Source organism: Triticum urartu, chromosome 5, assembly GCF_003073215.2.
Source record: "Triticum urartu cultivar G1812 chromosome 5, Tu2.1, whole genome shotgun sequence".
NCBI classification, from domain to species: Eukaryota; Viridiplantae; Streptophyta; class Magnoliopsida; order Poales; family Poaceae; genus Triticum; species Triticum urartu.
Genome location: NC_053026.1, coordinates 10,901,405 through 10,911,687, shown reverse-complemented (window position 1 = coordinate 10,911,687; position 10,283 = coordinate 10,901,405).

Genomic DNA, 10,283 nt, shown 5'->3' with positions numbered 1-10,283 from the left:
TGGACTTAACCAATCCCCTATATTTAGCGGAGTAAATTTTTGTTTTTCTAAACTTTGCAATTCTAGTATACATTGCAACTACATATTAGCACATATTAGAAACTAAACATGAATTTGAATGTTCAAGCAAATCATGAAATAGTTTACAAACCTAATTATTCAAATTTAAACATGTTGAATGGTTCAAATGTAGCAAATAACATGTGATAGAACAACTAGGACTCGCTAAGGCGTTGCTAGTGATCCTCAATAACACTAGTAGAAAAAGGGTCAAATGTGAAGCACATTAGTGCCGGTTTGAATTTGAGCCGGCACTAATGTGTGCATTAGTGCCGGTTCCAACAGCTAGCCGGCCGCTCTCATTAGTACCGGTTCATGGCGAACCTTTAGCACCGGTTCGTGCCACGAACCGGTACTAAAGTGAGTGGTGGCAGGATGTTGTCAGTCCGGGGCCCCTCCAGCACCTTTAGTACCGGGTCGTATCATGAACCGGTACTAAAGGCCGTCCTACATAGACCCTTTGTTCACCCGAGCTCGCTCTGTTCTTCCCCTTTCCCCTCTCCTCTCTGTTCTTTTTCCCTCTTCCTCTCAAGCTCATCACACATTTTGCCCAAAATTTATCAAGATTTGAAGGCCCCCATCCATTCAAATGATCACAAAGGTTAGCAACTTTGTCCTTTCATCTCTCATTGCTAGATTAGCTCGTGCAATGCTTTATATAGTGATTGATTTTTGAGTTTAGTAATTTGGGAGGAATTATATATATGTGCTAGTATTTGATTTATATGCAATTTGAGGTCAAACATAACACTTAGTTTGCATATGTAGGTGTGGTTTACTTAGTACCTTCTAAATCTCCGTCGTAACCACCGTCGATCGCTCGCAACGTCCCGTCGCCGGCACCACCTTGTGGTGAGCCTCTTGTTCATAAAGTTTTATATAAAAAATTGATGTTTGTGTGATTTGGATATATAGTTACTCGTATAATTATCTTACCCATACGTTGTTTGTTATACATAGTGCCATGGTTTTGATATCCGTCCCCGTCGGCCCTCGTCCGGGTTATGATTCGGATGTGGTATATTCTCTTTTAAAACTATTCATTGCATTTCGTGTTTATGACAAATTATGCCCATCAAGTTGACATAGATATTTGTATGTAGGAGGTAGTTGAACCAGAAATTCCAACCGACCCTATTGTCGAGAGGTTAAATTTAGTTGAAAGAGAAAACGAGGATTTGAAGGAAAAAATGAAAAGAATTAAGGGGGAGAAGATGGAATTGGAGTTGCATGTTGCCGATGTCGTCGATGATCACAAGATTAAGATGGAGAAAATGCGCTTGAAGATTAGAAAGATTAAAAAATATGCCATTCATAGTGAGGCTTGATATCATTATGTTGTTGGATCAATTGTTACCTTAGTTGCGATCTTGATCGCATTTGTTGTTGCATTTAAATTCTTTAGCTAGAGAGTTATTTGTTTGTTGCATTTAAGTGTTGTATGATCTTTATGTATGAACTTTATGTATTGTATTAATTTGGTGTTTTCGGTGCTGTGTATTGAAGATGAGCCGGCAATGGATGTACGATGACCGATGCTCTCCCGAGTTCATTAATGGCGTGCGTACTTTTCTGCTTGCGGCTGAGGCAAACAAGCGGGCGGATGGTTTTATGCCTTGTCCATGTGCTGGCTGTAAGAATGGTCACAATTACTCTATGTCAAGAACCATTCACGTCCACCTGTTTGAGTCCGGTTTCATGCCCCACTATAATGTTTGGACCAAGCATGGAGAAAGAGGGGTTATGGTGGAAGGCAATGAGGAAGAAGAGGACGACGACAACTATCCTGGCCATGGGTTCCCTGAATACGATGATACAACAATGAGGGAAAAAGCTGAGCCGGTAATGCGGGAAGAAGCTGAGCCAGCAATGCGGGAAGAAGCTGAAGAAGAGGCATCAGATGAGCCCGTTGATGATCTAGGTCGGGCCATTGCCGATGCAAAGAAAACTGCATAAGTGATTTGGAGAAGAAGAAGTTGCAGCGCATGTTAGAGGATCACAAAAAATTGTTGTATACGAATTACGTAGGTGACAAGAAAAAGCTGGGCACCATACTGGAATTGCTACAATGAAAGGCAGAGAATGGTGTATCTGACAAGGGATTTGAAAAGTTGCTGATAATGATAAAGAATATGCTTCCAAAGGACAACGAATTGCCCGAGAGTACGTACGAAGCAAAGAAGGCTGTCTGCCCTCTAGGGTTAGAGGTGCAGAAGATACATGCATGCCCTAATGATTGCATCCTCTACCGCGGTAAGTACGAGGATTTGAACGCTTGCCCAGTATGCGGTGCATTGCGCTATAAGATCAGCCGCGATGACCCTGGTGATGTCGAGGGCGAGCGCCCCAGGAAGAAGATTCCTGCCAAGGTGATGTGGTATGCTCCTATAATACCACGGTTGAAACGTTTGTTCCAAAACAAAGAGCATGCCAAGGCGATGCGATGGCACAGAGAAGACCGTAAGAAAGACGGAAAGTTGAGAGTACCCGCTGACGGGTCGCAGTGGAGAAAAATCGAAAAAAAAGTACGGGAAGGAGTTTGCAGATGACGCAAGAAACGTATGGTTTGGTCTAAGCGCAGATGGCATTAATCCTTTTGGGGAGCAGAGCAGCAACCATAGCACCTGGCCCGTGACTCTATGTTTGTATAACCTTCCTCCTTGGTTGTGCATGAAGCGGAAGTTCATTATGATGCCAGTGCTCATCCAAGGCCCTAAGCAACCCGGCAACGACATTGATTTGTACCTAAGGCCATTAGTTGAAGAACTCTTACAACTGTGGAATGGAACAGGTGTACGTGCGTGGGATAAGTACATGGGGAAAGAATTTGACCTAAAGGCGTTGCTGTTCGTGACCATCAATGATTGGCCTGCTCTCAGTAACCTTTGAGGACAGACAAACAAGGGATACTGCGCATGCACGCACTGTTTGGACGATACCCACAGTATATATTTGGCTAATTGTAAGAAGAATGTGTACCTGGGACATCGTCGATTTCTTCCGAGCAGGCATCCCGTAAGAAAGAAAGGCAAGCGTTTCAAAGGTGAGGCAGATCACCGGACGAAGCCTCGCCACCGTACTGGTGCTGATGTACATGATATGGTCAAGGATTTGAAGGTGGTCTTTGGAAAGGGTCCTGGTGGACAACCTGTTCCGAATGACGCTGACGGACGCGCACCCATGTGGAAGAAGAAATCTATATTTTGGGACCTGTGTTGGAAATATGCCCTAGAGGCAATAATAAAAGCATTATTATTATATTTCCTTGTTCATGATAATTGTCTTTTATTCATGCTATAATTGTGTTATCCGGAAATCGTAATACATGTGTGAATAAATAGACACCAACATGTCCCTAGTAAGCCTCTAGTTGACTAGCTCGTTGATCAACAGATAGTCATGGTTTCCTGACTATGGACATTGGATGTCATTGATAACGAGATCACATCATTAGGAGAATGATGTGATGGACAAGACCCAATCCTAAACATAGCACAAGATCGTATAGTTCATTTGCTAGAGTTTTTCCAATGTCAAGTATCCTTTCCTTAGACCATGAGATCGTGTAACTCCCGAATACCGTAGGAGTGCTTTGGGTGTACCAAACGTCACAACGTAACTGTGTGACTATAAAGGTATACTACGGGTATCTCCAAAAGTGTCTGTTGGGTTGACACGGATCAAGACTGGGATTTGTCACTCCGTATGACGAAGAGGTATCTCTGGGCCCACTCGGTAATGCATCATCACAATGAGCTCAGAGTGACCAAGTGTCTAGTCACGGGATCATGCATTACGGTACGAGTAAAGTGACTTGCCGGTAACGAGATTGAACGAGGTATTGGGATACCGACGATCGAATCTCGGGCAAGTAACGTACCGATTGACAAAGGGAATTGTATACAGGGTTGCTTGAATCCTCGACATCGTGGTTCATCCGATGAGATCATCGAGGAGCATGTGGGAGCCAACATGGGTATCCAGATCCTGCTGTTGGTTATTGACCGGAGAGCCATCTCGGTCATGTCTACATGTCTCCCGAACCCGTAGGGTCTACACACTTAAGGTTCGGTGACGCTAGGGTTGTAGGGATATGAATAAGCAGTAACCCGAAAGTTGTTCGGAGTCCCGGATGAGATCCCGGACATCACGAGGAGTTCCGTAATGGTCCGAAGGTGAAGAATTATATATAGGAAGTGCAGTTTCGGCCATCGGGCGAGTTTTGGGGGTCACCGGTATTGTACCGGGACCACCGGAAGGTTCCCGGGGGTCCACCGGGTGGGGCCACCCATCACGGAGGGCCCCGTGGGCTGAAGTGGGGAGGGGAACCAGCCCTTAGTGGGCTGGTGCGCCCCCCAAGGCCCACCCCTTGCGCCTAGGGTTGAAACCCTAGGGGTGGGGGGGGGGGGCTCCCCACTTGCCTTGGGGGGCACTCCACCCCCCTTGGCCGCCGCCCCCCTAGGCCCCCTATATATAGAGGGAGGGAGGGAGGGCAGCCGCACCCATGCCCTTGGCGCCTCCCTCTCCCCTCCAACACCTCCTCCTCCTCCGTTGAGCTCGGCGAAGCCCTGTCGGAGTACTGCTTCTCCACCATCACCACGCCGTCGTGCTACTGCTGGAGCCATCTTCCTCAACCTCTCCTTCCCCTTGCTGGATCAAGAAGGAGGAGACGTCACGCTGACCGTACGTGTGTTGAACGCGGAGGTGCCGTCCGTTTGGCGCTAGGATCTTCGGTGATTTGGATCACGTCGAGTACGACTCCCTCATCCCTGTTCTTTGAACGCTTCCGCTCGCGATCTACAAGGTATGTAGATGCATCCGATCACTCATTGCTAGATGAACTCATAGATGGATCTTGGTGAAACCGTAGGAAAATTTTTGTTTTCTGCAACGTTCCCCAACATTGGCATCATGAGCTAGGTCTATGCGTAGTTCTCTTTGCACGAGTAGAACACAATTTGTTGTGGGCGTAGATGTTCTCAACTTTCTTGCCGCTACTAGTCTTATTTTGCTTCAGCGGTATTGTGGGATGAAGCGGCCCGGACCAACCTTACACGTATGCTTACGTGAGACCGGTTCCACTGACTAACATGCACTAGTTGCATAAGGTGGCTGGCGGGTGTCTGTCTCTCCCACTTTAGTTGGAGCGGATTCGATGAAAAGGGTCCTTATGAAGGGTAAATAGAAGTTGACAAATCACGTTGTAGCTTTCATGTAGGTAAGAAAACGTTCTTGCTAGAACCCTATTGCAGCCACGTAAAACTTGCAACAACAATTAGAGGACGTCTAACTTGTTTTTGCAGCAAGTGTTTTGTGATGTGATATGGCCAAAGTTGTGATGAATGATGAATGATATATATGTGATGTATGAGATGTTCATGCTATTGTAATAGGAATCACGACTTGCATGTCGATGAGTATGACAACCGGCAGGAGCCATAGGAGTTGTCTTTATTTTTTGTATGACCTGCGTGTCATTGAGAAACGCCATGTAAATTACTTTACTTCATTGCTAAACGCATTAGCCATAGTAGTAGAAGTAATAGTTGGCGAGCAACTTCATGGAGACACGATGATGGAGATCATGGTGTCATGCCGGTGACAAGATGATCATGGAGCCCCAAGATGGAGATCAAAGGAGCTATGTGATATTGGCCATATCATGTCACTATTATTATTTGATTGCATGTGATGTTTATCATGTTTTTGCATCTTGTTTACTTAGAACGACGGTAGTAAATAAGATGATCCCTCATAATAATTTCAAGAAAGTGTTCCCCCTAACTGTGCACCGTTGCGACAGTTTGTTGTTTCGAAGCACCACGTGATGATCGGGTGTGATAGATTCCAACGTTCACATACAACGGGTGTAAGACAGATTTACACATGCAAACACTTAGGTTGACTTGACGAGCCTAGCATGTACAGACATGGCCTCGGAACACAGAAGACCGAAAGGTCGAGCATGAGTCGTATAGAAGATACGATCAACATGAAGATGTTCACCGATGTTGACTAGTCCGTCTCACGTGATGATCGGACACGGCCTAGTTAACTCGGATCATGTTATACTTAGATGACTTGAGGGATGTCTATCTAAGTGGGAGTTCATTGAATAATTTGATTAGATGAACTTAATTATCATGAACTTAGTCTAAAATATTTACAATATGTCTTGTAGATCAAATGGCCAACGTTGTCCTCAACTTCAACGCGTTCCTAGAGAAAACCAAGCTGAAAGACGATGGCAGCAACTATACGGACTGGGTCCGGAACCTGAGGATCATCCTCATAGCTGCCAAGAAAGATTATGTCCTACAAGCACCGCTAGGTGAAGCACCTGTTCTCCCTGCAGAACAAGACGTTATGAACGCTTGGCAGACACGTTCCGATGATTACTCCCTCGTTCAGTGCGGCATGCTTTACAGCTTAGAGCCGGGGCTCCAAAAGCGTTTTGAGAGACACGGAGCATATGAGATGTTCGAAGAGCTGAAAATGGTTTTTCAAGCTCATGCCCGGGTCGAGAGATATGAAGTCTCCGACAAGTTCTTCAGCTGTAAGATGGAGGAAAATAGTTCTGTCAGTGAGCACATACTCACTATGTCTGGGTTACATAACCGCTTGACTCAGCTGGGAGTTAATCTCCCGGATGACGCGGTCATTGACAGAATCCTCCAGTCGCTTCCACCGAGCTACAAGAGCTTTGTGATGAACTTTAATATGCAGGGGATGGAAAAGACCATTCCTGAAGTATTTGCAATGCTGAAATCAGCAGAGGTAGAAGTCAAAAAGGAACATCAAGTGTTGATGGTGAATAAAACCACTAAGTTCAAGAAAGGCAAGGGTAAGAAAAACTTCAAGAAGGACGGCAAGGGAGTTGCCGCGCCCGGCAAGCAAGCTGCCGGGAAGAAGCCAAAGAATGGACCCAAGCCCGAGACTGAGTGTTTTTATTGCAAGGGAAGTGGTCACTGGAAGCGGAACTGCCCCAAATACTTAGCGGACAAGAAGGCCGGCATCATGAAAGGTATATGTGATATACATGTAATTGATGTGTACCTTACCAGTACTCATTGTAGCTCTTGGGTATTTGATACCGGTGCAGTTGCTCACATTTGTAACTCGAAACAGGAGCTGCAGAATAAGCGGAGACTGGCGAAGGATGAGGTGACGATGCGCGTCGTGAATGGTTCCAAGGTCGATGTGATCACCGTCGGCACGCTACCTCTACATTTACCTACGGGATTAGTTTTAAACCTCAATAATTGTTATTTAGTGCCAAGTTTGAGCATGAACATTGTATCAGGATCTCGTTTAATACGAGATGGCTACTCATTTAAATCCGAGAATAATGGTTGTTCTATTTATATGAGAGATATGTTTTATGGTCATGCTCCGATGGTGAATGGTTTATTCTTAATGAATCTCGAGCGTAATGCTACACATATTCATAGTGTGAGTACCAAAAGATGTAAGGTTGATAATGATAGTCCCACATACTTGTGGCACTGCCGCCTTGGTCACATAGGTGTCAAACGCATGAAGAAGCTCCATGCAGATGGACTTTTAGAGTCTCTTGATTACGAATCATTTGACACGTGCGAACCATGCCTCATGGGTAAAATGACCAAGACTCCGTTCTCAGGAACAATGGAGCGAGCAACCAACTTATTGGAAATCATACATACTGATGTGTGCGGTCCAATGAGTGTTGAGGCTCGCGGTGGCTATCGTTATGTTCTCACCCTCACTGATGACTTGAGTAGATATGGGTATATCTATTTAATGAAACACAAGTCTGAGACCTTAGAAAAGTTCAAGGAATTTCAGAGTGAGGTTGAGAATCAACGTGACAGGAAAATCAAATTCATGCGATCAGATCGTGGAGGAGAATACTTAAGTCATGAATTTGGCACACACTTAAGAAAATGTGGAATAGTTTCACAACTGACGCCGCCTGAAACACCTCAGCGTAATGGTGTGTCCGAACATCATAGTCGCACTCTATTAGATATGGTGCGATCTATGATGTCTCTTACCGATTTACCGCTATCTTTTTGGGGCTATGCTTTAGAGACTGCCGCATTCACTTTAAATAGGGCTCCGTCGAAATCCGTTGAGACGACACCGTATGAATTATGGTTTGGGAAGAAACCTAAGCTGTCGTTTCTAAAAATTTGGGGATGCGATGCTTATGTCAAGAAACTTCAACCTAAAAAGCTCGAACCCAAGTCAGAAAAATGCGTCTTCATAGGATACCCTAAAGAAACTATTGGGTATACCTTCTACCTCAGATCCGAAGGCAAGATCTTTGTTGCCAAGAATGGATCCTTTCTAGAGAAGGAGTTTCTCTCGAAAGAAGTAAGTGGGAGGAAAGTAGAACTTGATGAAGTATTACCTCTTGAACCGGAAAATGGCACAACTCAAGAAAATGTTCCTGAGGTGCCTGCACCGACTAGAGAGGAAATTAATGATGATGATCATGAAACTTCAGATCAAGTTGCTACTGAACTTCGTAGGTCCACAAGGACACATTCCGCACCAGAGTGGTATGGCAACCCTGTCTTGGAAATCATGTTGTTAGACAATGGTGAACCTTCGAACTATGAAGAAGCGATGGCGGGCCCGGATTTCGACAAATGGCTGGAAGCCATAAAATCCGAGATAGGATCCATGTATGAAAAGAAGTATGGACTTTGACTGACTTGCCCGTTGAGCGGCGAGCCATAGAAAATAAATGGATCTTTAAGAAGAAGACAGATACGCGGATGGTAATGTGACCATCTATAAAGCTTGGCTTGTCGCTAAGGGTTATCGACAAGTTCAAGGTGTTGACTACGATGAGACTTTCTCACCAGTAGCGAAGCTAAAGTCCGTCCGAATCATGTTAGCAATTGCCGCATTCTATGATTATGAGATATGGCAAATGGACGTCAAAACGGCATTCCTTAATGGTTTCCTTAAGGAAGAGTTGTATATGATGCAGCCGGAAGGTTTTGTCGATCCTAAGAATGCTGACAAGGTGTGCAAGCTCCAACGCTCGATTTATGGGCTGGTGCAAGCATCTCGGAGTTGGAACATTCGCTTTGATGAGATGATCAAAGCGTTTGGGTTTACGCAGACTTATGGAGAAGCTTGCGTTTACAAGAAAGTGAGTGGGAGCTCTGTAGCATTTCTCATATTATATGTAGATGACATACTTTTGATGGGAAATGATATAGAACTCTTGGACAACATTAAGGCCTACTTGAATAAGAGTTTTTCAATGAAGGACCTTGGAGAAGCTGCATATATATTAGGCATCAAGATCTATAGAGATAGATGAAGACACCTCATAGGTCTTTCACAAAGCACATACCTTGATAAGATATTGAAGAAGTTCAATATGGATCAGTCTAAGAAGGGGTTCTTGCCTGTGTTGCAAGGTGTGAAATTGAGCTCAGCTCAATGTCCGACCACGGCAGAAGATATAGAAGAGATGAGTGTCATCCCCTATGCCTCAACCATAGGTTCTATTATGTATGCCATGCTGTGTACCAGACCTGATGTAAACCTTGCCGTAAGTTTGGTAGGTAGATACCAAAGTAATCCCGGCAAGGAACACTAGACAGCGGTCAAGAATATCCTGAAGTACCTGAAAAGGACTAAGGAAATGTTTCTCGTTTATGGAGATGACGAAGAGCTCGTCGTAAAGGGTTACGTCGACGCTAGCTTCGACACAGATCTGGATGACTCTAAGTCACAAACCGGATACGTGTATATTTTGAATGGTGGGGCAGTAAGCTGGTGCAGTTGCAAGCAGAGCGTTGTGGCGGGATCAACATGTGAAGCGGAGTACATGGCAGCCTCGGAGGCAGCGCATGAAGCAATTTGGGTGAAGGATTTCATCACCGACCTAGGAGTCATACCCAATGCGTCGGGGCCAATCAAACTCTTCTGTGACAACACTGGAGCTATTGCACTTGCCAAGGAGCCCAGGTTTCACAAGAAGACCAGGCACATCAAGCGTCGCTTCAACTCCATTCGTGAAAATGTTCAAGATGGAGACATAGATATTTGTAAAGTACATACGGACCTGAATGTAGCAGATCCGTTGACTAAACCTCTCCCTAGAGCAAAACATGATCAACACCAGAATTCCATGGGTGTTTGATTCAGCACAATGTAACTAGATTATTGACTCTAGTGCAAGTGGGAGACTGTTGGAAATATGCCCTAGAGGCAAT